Here is a 12,644-nt window from a genome sequence, read left to right as displayed (position 1 = left end):
AAGCATGTCACACCCATTAGGATGACGGCTATCAAAAAATGTGAGTGAGCATGTGGAGAAATTGGAACACTTACACACTGCTGGTAGGAATGGCAGATGGGTAGCTGCTGTGGAAAGCAATGTGGTGGTTCCTAAAAAAAACTTAAAATAGAATTACCATGTGATCCAGGAATGCCACTTCTGGGTATACACCCAAAAGAATCGAAAGCAATGTCTTGAAGAGGTATTTGTTCGTGTTCATTGGCAGCAGTATTCACAGCAGACAAGAGGTAGAAATAACCCCAGTGTCCTTCCATGGATGAATGAATCAGTGTGACAAAGGCCTGAAGTGGAATATTACTCAGCCTTAAAAAGGAAGGAAAGTCTGACATATGATACCCCATGCAGGAATCTTGAGGACATGATGCTAAATGAAATAAGCCAGTCACACAAAACAAACCCTGTATGATCCCACTTACAGGAGGTGCCCAGGATTGTCAAAGTCACACAGACAGTAAATAGAGAGGGGTTTGCCAGAGTCTGGGAAAAGTTGTTGTTTAATGGGTACAGAATTTTATTTTTACAGGATGAAAACCTTCTGGACATTGTTTGCACAGGAAAGTGAATATACTTAACATTAGTGAACTGTACACTTAAAAATGGTTAAGGTGGTACACTTTATGTTTGTGTGTAGTTTACCACAATTTAAAATAAAATTAGCATAAAAAAATAGAAGTGCTCAGCATTCCTAAGAATGTTATGAGACGCAGACACCAGAAAAGAAAGACCTTTGCATAAACTTCAGTAAGCAAATGTTACCAGACAAAATCAAAAGGCAAATGTTAAAATGGGAGGAAAATACATATCTGCAACCACTGGGATAGGCAAAAGGCTCCTAATATCATTAATGAGACATACCAAGAACTCTTATAACTCAAGAAGATTAAAGTGAATCATCCGGTGGAAAAATAGACAGACGTGAACCAGCTATTCCTAGAGAAAGACAAAGAAAAAAAGTTAATAAATGCCAAATATATTCATTCTCGTTAGTTATCAAATAATTTTGCATTTTAATTAAATTTTATTTTATTTTTCTAAGTGGGCTCTATGCTCAGTGTGGGGCCCAGGATAGGGCTTGACCTCACGACCTTGAGATCAAGACCTGAGCTGGGATCGAGAGTCAGATGCTTAACTGACTGAGCCCCACAGGTGCCCCTGAAATTTAATTTTAATACAAAAAGATACTGGGTACATGGCTGGCTCAGTCAGTAGAGCATATGACTCTTGATCTCAGGGTCATGAGTTCAAGACCCACATTGGGCATGGAGCCTCCTTAGAAAAAATAAAATATAAAACAAGAAGGTGCTAAGTTTCTCCTTTTGAATTAGGAAAAAATTAAAAGATGGCTAATTGCCACGTGGTTCTTTTGAACACAAGGAGAGCCAGAGAGGCTTAGTTGGACAGCTGCCCACAGAAGCAAACAACTCAAGATGCAAACACCTATTTCTAATTTTTCTTTTTTTAACCATTGTGTGTATCACTTTTATAATCAGAGAAAAAAATGAATCATATGAAAATTGGCGTGTTTCCAAATGTAATAAACAAATGTAATAGATTAAAAAAAATCATTGAAAAAAATCATTGCTCCTCAGTGTCTGAAGTGTGTGACGAAGGAGGTGGTCTCATACACTATTAGCAGGAGTGTGAACTTGTACAACCTTTTCAGAAGACAGTCTGGCAGTTTCCACCAATGTTTCAAATGTTCTTGCTGGATCAAACAATTCTGCTTTAACAAAATTATCATACACACACACACATGCACACAAAAGCACATACATAAAGTTTTATTAATTACACCAATGTTTACTTAAGTAAAAAATTGGAAATGGCCCAAGTTTCCATCAATAGGATATAGTTTAAATAATTTATAATATATCTCAACTATGGAAAACTGTGCTAAGGTTTAAAAAAATTATATGAATTATATGATTTGAAAAGATATCCAAGAGTATTATTAAGAGTAAATGGCAAGTTTCAGAACAGTTGTAAAAACCTATGTTATAATTCCTTTTTTATAAGTAATGTAAAAATGGTAGAAAAATTTGGAAAAAATGGGGAAGAATATGCATCATACTGTTAACAATGGCCATCTCTGATTCAGGTCTGCGAAATTGCAGATGTTTGCTTTCTAAAATACACATTTTTGTATTCTTGAGTTATTTTTTGCACTGATTTTTGAAACCGGGGTGGGGGAGTACACATCTTAAAGGTGGGTTTCCTCATAAAAAATTGAGTAGCTCTGGTACCTGGTTTAGCCTCTGTCCCCTGCATCCCTTCTTCTCTCTGTCAAAGTCAAGTCAGGCTGCACTTCCTTAAGAATTTCCTAAGAGTTTCAATTTATTCAGATAGCTTTCCTTTCTGATCTCCGGTCTCCTTGGACCCTGAATCATGACCAAACCCCTTTGATCACAGGCTCTTTATTGTTTATCAGTTAACTGTGCCAACAAGGTGTGACCACCCTGGCCTCAGTGCTGAATGCTTAGAAGGAAAAAGAGCCAATCCTGACACTGTAAAGGGAAACGATGCCCCTTTATTTTATTTTATTTATTTTATTTCATTTTAGCTTTTAAAGGATTTTATTTATTTATTTTTCAGAGAGAGAGAGAGCGCAAGCAGAGGAGCAGCTGGCAGAGGGAGAAGCAGACTCCCCACTAAGCAGGGGGCCCGATGTGGGACTCTAGTCCAGGTCCCTGGGATCATGACCTGAGCCGAAGTCAGACCCTTATCCAACTGAGCCAGCTAGGCATCCCACGATGCCCCCGTTTAGATTCCTGATCTGGGTGAGAAGAGACTGGCTCCCTGTCCCTGCCCATGGAGGGAGACTCAGAGGAGGAGCTCATGACCTGGGCACTAGCTCTTAGCTGCCTCCGCCAGTGAGGACTGACAGCACTCTGTCCCTGCTGGACAGCTCCCACCTTGTCCACTGCCTTGCATGCCCTCTCAGCTAGTGAGGGCTTTTGCAGGGACCTAAAACGTTTAGGGAGGATTCCCATTAGTCCTGGAGTTTAGGTTTCACACTAAGCACTCAGGTCAATCGCCAAAAGGTAAGTATACTTCATGATGGCTACAGTGTCCCCTTCCCCACGGGGACAATCACAGGTCCTCATGTAAAGCCTTTCCTAACCTACCCTCTAATCTCTCTCACTCCTTATTCACCCTCCTGTTAATCCTCAGTTTCTGAGGAAGACAGACCTGCCCCAGGCCATTGTGCCAGGACACCAAAACCATGTAGAACTCCTACGCAGTGTCCCCAGAGTGGGTCCAGTTGTGCCTGTCTGGACAGCTCAAAGCTGAAGGGAAATGCCATTCATACCTGGAAAAGAAATCTCATGCGTCCTGCTCACCTGCTACCTCCCCCCCCCACAAAAGCTCCTAGTCTTCGGCTGAGTCACGGGTCAGGACGGGGGGTTCCCAGGACACCTTAAGCAGGTATTCGATGCATCCCTCTTCTGGTGAAGGACCCCCGGAGTTTCTCATTCCCTCCATCTGGGTGCAGCACGAGAATGTGCATTTCTAACAGGTTATCAGGCCACGCTGATGCTGCCTTCCAGGCAGGCTGGGGATCCCACGTGGGAATTGCTGGGTTTGAAGATGGGGTAGAGTCTGGAAGGCCAGTCAGGAAGCTGTGTCAGGACCAGAGCCTGAAGCAGAGTGGGGCTAATGGGGCGGAAGGGAGGCAGAGCTGAGGGGCATCTCGGAGGGGAGGGCACCAGGAAGGGAGCCCAGCTGGTTGCAGAGCATGAGGGAGGGGGAGACGTCTAGACTGACTTGGGGTTGCTAGTCTGAAGGACCAAAGGGAAAGACTCTGAGGTAGGGAACCCAGGAGGCACACTAGTGTTGAGGGGCGGGGACAAGGGTTCAGGTTTGGAGGGTCATCTGGGTGGGGATGTCCAAAAGGCACTTGGTAATTTCAGTCTGGATTAGGCATCAGGTGTGAGGACTGTGGGAATGTGGAGCTGAGACTACGTGCCACAGAGCTGGTGGCTGACAGTGTGGGAAATGAGACCGCCGCCCCGAAAGAGTACACAAACTATGAAACGAAGAGCAAGAACCACTGTGGAACATGCTACAAGCTTGTGAGTCTTGTTAGGTGTGTTAAGGCAGTTCCCTTGATCTGTAATTCCCAAAATTTAGGAAGTGGCAGAGGGAATCTGGTAAGGTAAGGAAAACAATATGGGACAGTGAAGATCCAGAGGTGGCTTAAGGTGTCCAGGTTGACTCAGCCCAGCCTGTGAGGGGCAGCGGGTGAGTAGGGCCCATGGTATTTCTTTCCCAGCTATGGATGGCAAGTTCACTTCAGCTTTTCGCTGTCCTGGGCTGGTACCGGACAAGGCACAATTGCACCCACTTGGGGGCAGAGCGTGGTTGTCCCAGGCCGACGCCAGGGTAGGGGGGCTGCAGGCAGCAGGGCCTGAGGAGGGAGGTGTGGAGGGAGGAGGCCACTGCCATTCTTGGTATGGTTCTCTCTCCAGGAGCAGAGCTGCATCTGGCCTCACTCTGGGCAGCTTATAAGGCCTGGTGTGAGTTTTGTTGATGCAAGTGCAGCAAAAAAGGAACAAATCCGCCCGCACCAGAGCTGTTGCCACTGGAGTCCTTTTGCATACATTTTTCAAACGATAATTCACTCTGCCCAGCCCCCTTCCCCACCCCCCAAGGCCGATTTATTGAAAAAACCACCTTATATGGTAATATTGTTAACACACCGTCAGCTGGCCTTTTTAGGGACTCTGTTTAAAGAAGATCCGCCTCTGGGGTTTTATATTGCTCCGGTATTTATGCCAAAGACACAGCAGCCCTCAGTCACTGGGAGAAGGACCTCTCGTCCACTCGGTGAGTACTGCACAGCCTCGGCCAGCCCTTCCTTTCCAAGGCCGCCTGGCCCCCTGGGTGCCGGAGGCGCCTCCAGATTGGCCTGGCTTCCGTGACGCGGGCCCAGATCACACGTGAAGGCACTCCGTGGGCAGTGATGCCTCCAAGCACGCTGCTGCCTTCCAGGAAAAGGCATTTCTGGCCACGGGGCTTCCTGGATAGCCCTTTGATCAGGTGGCGGGCAGGATACAACACCAGTGGTCTCCACTCACCCTGCTCACCTGGGCCAGTGCAGAGCTATACGCTCGTGTCCTTTATCATGAATCTGAATGTCTGAGAGGCTGTTTTAGGGGAGCAGAGGCTTTTGGGGGGGGGAACAGCTTCTTCATGGGGTTTTTAAATCAAAGCCGACAATGGTCCCAGTGTCTGTGAGATGTCTGTGCTGGGAATGTGTGTATTTTCTTCAGTCCCCTTGTGGGTCTCACTGTCCTCTTCTCCATGCTTGGCTGAGATGAATGGAGAATTTTCTCAATCCCTGAAGGCTCCAGGGTCACTGGGGGATGTGGGAAGTCAGGGCTGGGGCAGGGGCAAGTGTCTGGTGGCATCAAGCTCTGTTAGCTCTGGCAGGAACGAATGAACAAATTTGAGAGCCATCTAATTCATTCTGAAGGCAATGGAGCCTAGAGAAGTTAAGTGTTGCCCAAAAGTCTCACAGGCAACTGTGAGACCGCCCACCAAAGCCATCCTCCACCACTCCTGTCCCCCACAAACACACACAAATATAATTAAGATGGAAATGAGACCAGGGGCTGTTTCCACTCTGGTGACCAGAGTCTGCTAACATCTGTTTAGGGCTGAGGCAGCTTGGTGCAGTGGTGGAGGCCTTGGAGTCAGACTGCCCAGCTGCCAGAGTTACTGAGTGACCTCAGTTTTCTCTCTTGTACAGCGGGAGTACTAGTAATAACATCTACTCAGCAGCACTGTTGTGGGGATTAAATGAGATAATACGTTTACAGGGTGCTCAGCTCAGCACCCTCAGGACCTGGCCCTGAGTGCTCAAACTTTAAGCACCTGGAAGGCTTGTTAAAACATGGACCGTCCTACCCTCCAGCCCAGATTCTGATTTCAGTCGGCTGGAGTGGGGCTGGGTAGTCTACATTCCCAGTAAGTTCCCAGGTGATGCTGAGGCTGCAGGTCTGGGACCACACTTTGTACGGGGAGGCTGTAAGCACTTGCTTTTACTGTTTGAACAAGTTTTGACTTTGAAGTTAGCCCTTAGAGTCAAAAAGAGATGGAGCTTCCTCTGGTGGAGAGGGGTGGGCACTGGAGAAATTGCAATGAGCAGTGGACAGGTCTGTGACACCAAGTGGGCAATATGACATCATGACGTGAGGCTAGAGTTCTTTCCTCCTTCCCTTTGCTCATTCCAGCAACATTTATTGAGTGCTTACTATGTGCCAGGCACTGTTCCTACTCCTTAGGGACAATGGAGGGACTTCTGCCATCGCTGGGAAAGATGAACAAACAAACATAAATACAGCCCAAGAGGAGCCCTCACCTAGCGCAGGAGTTATCAGGGAAGGCTTCCTGGAGGAAGGGGTTCCTGAGCTGGGTCATAAAGTAGGACTAGTCTTGGTGTCAGGGAAGCATAGTCTTTGGACTGTTTAAGTGTCTCAATTCCACCGAATTTAGATGTCAAGGCAGGAAGCATGGAGAACTAAGGTCAGAGGGGCAGGCAGGGCCGGATTATGAGGTCTTCATACACTAAGGGATTAAACAATGGGGGACCACAGGAGGGTGACAGCGAGAGACCTGCCCTTCGAAGGGTCTGCTCTGGCATTTGTGAGGAGATCGAACTGGAACGAGGCTAGAGCCCTATCCCAGCGCGCTGAGGGTCCTGAGCGCCGGGCCTGCGGTGGTGCCAAGGTAGAAATAAGAACCTGAGGATTGGTTGGGAGGGAGGTGGGAGGAGTGGGGTGTTGGGCGTGGCCTCCAGGGGGGCGGTGCAATTCTCTGAGGCGGGATTCCAGGGCAAGGCTGGGGCTGAGGGACCAAGTACCCGTAGTTGGAGTGAAGGTGCCAAGGGGTCTGGGGTGCAGGTGCCCCGCAGGCAGTTGGTTCTGAGGGTCTGGAGCTCAAGAGGCAGGGTCTGGACTGGAGCGGAGCCAGGAGAACGAGTGAGAGGCCCAGGTCAAAGAACATGCCCAGATTCCTGATGATCAGAAATATTACGAAACAGAAGTCATTTTTCATTTAATTAATTGCCTATCAACCAGGTCAAGATAACACAAAGTTGATTAGAGATGCTGCTACAATTTTCTGCCACAGGAGTGTTTTTCGTTAAATTATTTCTCTGTGCCAGGCTCTCTAATTGCGTGGATATCTGTGTGGATGCGGATTGTTCTAGGCGGCTGCTTAATGTCATTTAAAGGCCTCACTCCAAAATATTTCTCCAACTATTGTTTGAAGTCTCACCATCTGAGAGGCCTTCCTCTTAGGGCTTAAACTGTGCACTGAAGTGAAAATGTCTTTGGAAGCCGGCATAAATTATTGTCCCTTCAATAATCATTGATTTGTGAAGTGGGTGGTTCAGCTCCTTCCAATATGACAGACTTCATTCTTGGAGCAAGTTCTCATGGAGAGGGGTAAGAGAGAGATCATAAGAACTTTTTTTTTTTTTTTTTTTTTTTGCAGTCCTTTACAGCAGGGGTTGGCATACTTCTTCTGAGGATGGCCAGATAGAAAGTATTGTATTTTAGGCTTTGCAAGTCTAAAGGTTTCTGTGGCAACTGCTCAAGGCTGTCTTCATAGGAATAGCAGCCACAGTCAGTATGTACCTGAACAGGTGTGGCTGTGTTCCAATAAAACTTTATTTATAGGCATTGAAATTTGAATTTCATGTAGTTTTCTTGGGTCCTAGAATATTATCCTTTGGCTTTTTTTTGGCAACCTTTGGAAAACGTCAAGGGGGACCTGGTTGGCTGAGCCAGTGGAGCAAATGACTCGATCTCGGGGTCATGAGTTCAACCCCAATATTGGGGACAGAGGTTACTTTAAAAAATAACAAAAATGTAAGAAAAAAGAAAAAATGTCAAAATCATTCTTAGTTGGTGGGACACACAAAAATCAGTGTGAGTTTGCTGGCCCTGATTTACAATTTATAGAGCATTTCCATTTTACTTCCTTTACTCCATTTGCTCCATCATCCCAGGAGACAGAGGTTATCCTTTCCATTTGACAGCTGAGGAAACTGAAGTCCAGAGGGGAAGACCAGGGACAGGGCCATGGGAAGAAGGTGTCTTGAGAGAAGAGAAGGGCAAGGAAAGGGGAGTTGGAGGGAACTCTGAAGTCAGATCTTATCTCCTTCAGAGTGACAGATTGGGGGGCTAACATCTCTGCCCTCATAATTGCCTGAGGGTGACCAGGGAGATGAGTGAGTAAACAAATTCTTTGCACCCATTATGCCTTTGGGTTTTGGCCACCTTGAGGGGTGGGGGTGGGGCTGTGTTTGTAACTTTGTGAAGTCCTCAGTGAAGACCAGATGTAGTACGTGTTGAAAGAGCCAGAACAATCTGATTGACTTTCTCAGAGCAGAAAGTGGTTGTGACCCCAGGAAACCACAGTGACTTTGGCCCTGGTTCAGCTGACACACTCGAGCCTAGTCACAGATTACCAGCAAGCAGCTGAGGAAGGTCTAGAATTTCTCCTGGCAGAGACATTCCAGGAGAGCCTGGTTCCACAGTAAAAGCCTTCTTCCTGGGCAGCCTGGGGCCCCATGGAGGCCCCACTCCGGGCCAGGAGCCCCACCCTGCCTTCACCTTTCTCACTTCTCATTTGGTTCTGACCTCCAAAAAGCAGATTGAAATTCACCTAAAGTGCTGCAGAACCACATTGTTGACTTGACAGCTTTAAGTTGCTTTGTGTCTTCTCTCAGCCGCTGCTCTGCTTGGGAAAGTCCAACACTCTCTGTGTCGGGGAAGCTCAGGGAGAGACAAAAGGTTCATTGAAAAGCCAGGCAGGCTTGAACTATAAACCACACCAGAGAGAGAGATGCTGAGGGGACCCTCGAGAGAGAGAGTCATGGAGGTGCAGCCTTGCCTCTTGGCCACCTTCTAGCTTTTGGGGTTGTTTTCTTCTCACGGTGGACCACCTGCTAGAACAGGGAAGCACAGCTGTTTGTTGAGCAGCTTGTGAGGAGAAAGAAAACGGCCTCCAGGTGATTCTACATCAGGTCTGTGTGAGTGAGCTGTCATGAGACTGGACGGTGGGGGCACAAGGATCCCAGGAGCAGAGCAGACCAGGTCTGGGAGGGGCTGCTCTAGTGGTGGGATTGTCACGCAGCCTTTACTGAGCACCTACTCTGTGCTAACACTGAGTTAGGTTCAGGGCTATAAACATAAATCACAGACTATCCACATAAAACACAGACTTAGTCCTGGCATAGGAGGGGTGCAGAGGCTCAGAGAGAGAAATGAACACAGACCCTTTTGTTTAGGGCTTTTGCTGCCAACTGCTCTAGAGAGAGGCAGAAGCAAAAGCACCAAACATGGAGAAGTTAGGACAGCTTCACTAAGGTGGTGAGGAAGGTGTAAGCTTCAGGCTTTGGAACCCGTCCTGGTTGATGCCAGCCCTGCCTCTTCCTGGTGAAGAGACCTTGGGCCAAGTTCTTCCACTTCTCTGAGACTAGGTTTCCAAATCTGAAAATAGAAATAAAAATATCTTCCCTTGGGGTTTTTTGTGAAAATTAAATAGATAATCTATATGAAGATCTCCACATTTTTCAAAATTAAAAATCATTTTTACCAAAAATGGAACCATGGAATATTCTGCTATGTTTCCCCTAGCAATGCACCTTGCACCTTTCTGTTCCATTAAGTATTCTGCTCTCTCCGTTGCATGAGGGGTTCTGGCAGTTAGTTTACAAAGCAATTTATTATGTTTCTAATTTTGGTTCTTTTAAGCTGTGATAAATCAGCTCTTAGGCAAATCTCTGCACCCACCCATAAGTGGTCCCCAAGGATGAATTCCTGAAAGTGCCTTTGTGGAATCAAGAGATATGTACATTTTTAAGACTTTGGATAAGTTTTCTTGAGTTCCCCTTCTGAAAAGTAGTACAGTTTGACACTCATGAAGGCAAACCCCCCTCCCACACCTTTGCCAGCAAGGGTGGCCCCAAGAACCAGTTATAGTATTCTAGCCAGAGGTGGAGTTAGCTTTTCTGCTGGTCAACAGAGTACTGCTTACCGTCCACAGGAGCCCAGGTCCTGCTCACGGAGGCTGAGCAAGAGCGATCAGTGTGCTCATTTAGACTCACATGCGGAAACTCTTATTTACTCAGTGAAATATTGAATTTCTTATTATTTGATTCGGTTCATGTCTCTGTTTCTTGAGATCTTCTTGGGTTTCAATTCTACCATATGGCATATTTAATATTATACTCTCTTCCAGCGCTGGAAACTTGATGGGCCTGTGCTCCGTATTCTCATGCAATGCATTTATAAAAATGCGTGACAAAGGACCAAGAGCAGAGCCGTGAGGGATATGGCGGCCTCCAGGGTGATGATGGTCCGTTAAATTAACACCTTTCAGTGACAGTAACTCAGGCAGCTGTAAATATGCCTAACTGATCGATTGTTCAGACTGCGTGGCTTTGTCAATACAGATACCACAGGAGACCTTGTCCGATGCCAAGACCAAGTTAAGCTCAATGTCTCCCACCTTCTGCATTTCCAGCCCACAGTGGTCCTGGGAAGAAAAGGGAAGTCTGTCAGTCTGCCAACATTTGTTCTTGGTAAACCCTTACTGATTATAAGAAGTCACTGCTTCTTTTTTTTTTATAAGATTATTTATTTATTTATTTGACAGATAGAGATCACGAGCAGGCAGAGAGGCAGGCAGAGAGAGAGAGAGGAGGAAGCAGGCTCCCCGCTGAGTAGGGAGCCCGATTCCCGGGCTCAATCCCAGGAACCTGGAATCATGACCTGAGCCAAAGGCAGAGGCTTTAACCCACTGAACCACCCAGGCGCCCTGAGAAATCAATGTTTCTTTAATAACGCGTTCTCTAATAGTGCCTTCTGGAAACCTGCCTACCTTGCATTCAAGAGTATCTGAAGTTTTAGAAATCTGCTTTCTTTCCCGTTTTGAACTTTGGAACAAACTTTGCCCATCTTCCATCTTCTGATGGCTCTTCAACTTCCACTTCTCTAACGTGGTGGGAGATGATCTGGATCTTCCCTGCCATCCAGAAACTTACTGTTTTAAGCAGCTAGGTAAGGGTGATTTCCTTCCGGCTCCACCTCGTTGCAGACCTTGATTTTCCCTTACCGATGTTTCTTCTGTTTCTTTTCTTCTGCATGTCCTTCTCCCGTACATCCACGGATTAGTTCACTCATTCATTTTAATGACAAAGATTTAAGAGCCCAGTCTGTGCCAGACACGGTGTCGGGCTCACTGAGGAATCACTGGGGAACATACGAGGGAGAGCTCCCTTTTAGCTTTCAAGTTGTGTTATGAAGTTTCCGCTCAGCCTCGACTTAGCCTTTCTGACCTCATATCCACAGGTCTGTGGCTCTGTCTCCTCTTCACTTTGTCCACCTTCATCCTGAGGCCATGGAGGGGCCAGGGTCACAGGTCTCTGTAGCACTTATCTCCTTCCCACCTGTGGTCGAATATTCTGAATGAAGCTCCCACAGGCCCTCCCCCTCAGCAGTCACCTTCCCCCTCCTCTGGACTGCTGAAAGTTGGCCTCCCTGAGCCCTAGGCTGGTGCGGTTCCCACTTCTACCCTCCCCTCCGCCCCGCCCCGCGCTGGGGGCTCGCCAGGCTGGGAGGCTTCCGTTTTCTCCAGGGGGAAGAGGCAGGGGCGGTGCTTCCTGGCCGGAACCCTCTCTCCTCTCAGGCGCTTCCTCCCTGAGGTGCTTCGGCCCTTAGGACTGAGAATTTCAGTAGAACCACTGCATGGTTTGTCCCTTAGTGCCTTGTTATATTGTTGATTTTTATTATAAACGATATGTGAATAGAGTGTTCTTGGGAAAAAATGAAAACATCGCGGCTATTAGCCAGCACCTCCTCTCCTAGGTCCCTGCCTCCTCCAGAGGTAATCAGGGTGATCTGTCAGAGACTTCGTTTTTTCAGACCTTTTTGCTATGAGTTCATATCCACAAAAAGAAAACGATGAAAAAAAAAATTGTTTCGTTCTTTGAAAAGAATTCATTGCAGAGGTTCCGGGTAGCTCAGTCAGTTACCTGTCTGCCCTGGGTTCAGGTCATGATCCTAGGGTGGTGGGATCGAGTCCCACATGGGGATCCTTGCTGGGCAGGGAGCCTGCTTCTCCCACCCCCACCCTTTGTTTGTGGACTCTCTCTGTCAAATAAATAAATGCAATCTTTAAAAAAATTAAAAAGAACTCACTAGATTGTTTTATAACATAAACCATTATACTCTGCAACTTGCTCACTCAGTAGAATGGCTTAGAAAACTATCCGCTTTAATCCCTATAGATCAGCCTGGCTCTAAACTTGACTTCAGTGTAGAATCCCATAATTTGGACCTTTGAATAGTTCCAAAGTATACGTTTATGCGTTTCTCGAGTCAGAATTCCAGTTTCCCCCACCTTTGCCAACACCTATTGCATCTTAATGGTACGATGGATGAAAATGGTCTTATCTCACTCGTGCTTCCTTGAGCACTGGTGAGGCCGAGCATCTCTACACAGACACATTTATTTTTTCACAGTTCTGGGGATTAGAAAGTCTGAGTTCAAGGCATTGGCAGGGTTGGTATCCTCTGAGGCCTCTC

At 46.8% G+C, this 12,644-nt stretch overlaps 1 protein-coding gene across 1 annotated transcript in view; it reads left to right on the top strand.

Annotated features, from left to right (window-relative positions):
* The first annotated feature begins 4,765 nt into the window (after positions 1–4,765).
* Positions 4,766–12,644, top strand: part of ACTG2 (actin gamma 2, smooth muscle) — a 21,259-nt gene continuing 13,380 nt past the window's right edge. Inside the window, exon 1 of the mRNA XM_045979366.1 lies at positions 4,766–4,869. The gene's annotated coding sequence lies outside the window, so the exon portion shown is untranslated. The remainder of the gene's footprint in view (positions 4,870–12,644) is intronic.

The sequence above is a fragment of the Meles meles genome, chromosome 15 (genome assembly GCF_922984935.1).
Source record: "Meles meles chromosome 15, mMelMel3.1 paternal haplotype, whole genome shotgun sequence".
Lineage (NCBI taxonomy): Eukaryota > Metazoa > Chordata > Mammalia > Carnivora > Mustelidae > Meles > Meles meles.
Note: the sequence above shows the minus strand (reverse complement) of the source record. Positions and strands in the feature narration are given on the sequence as shown.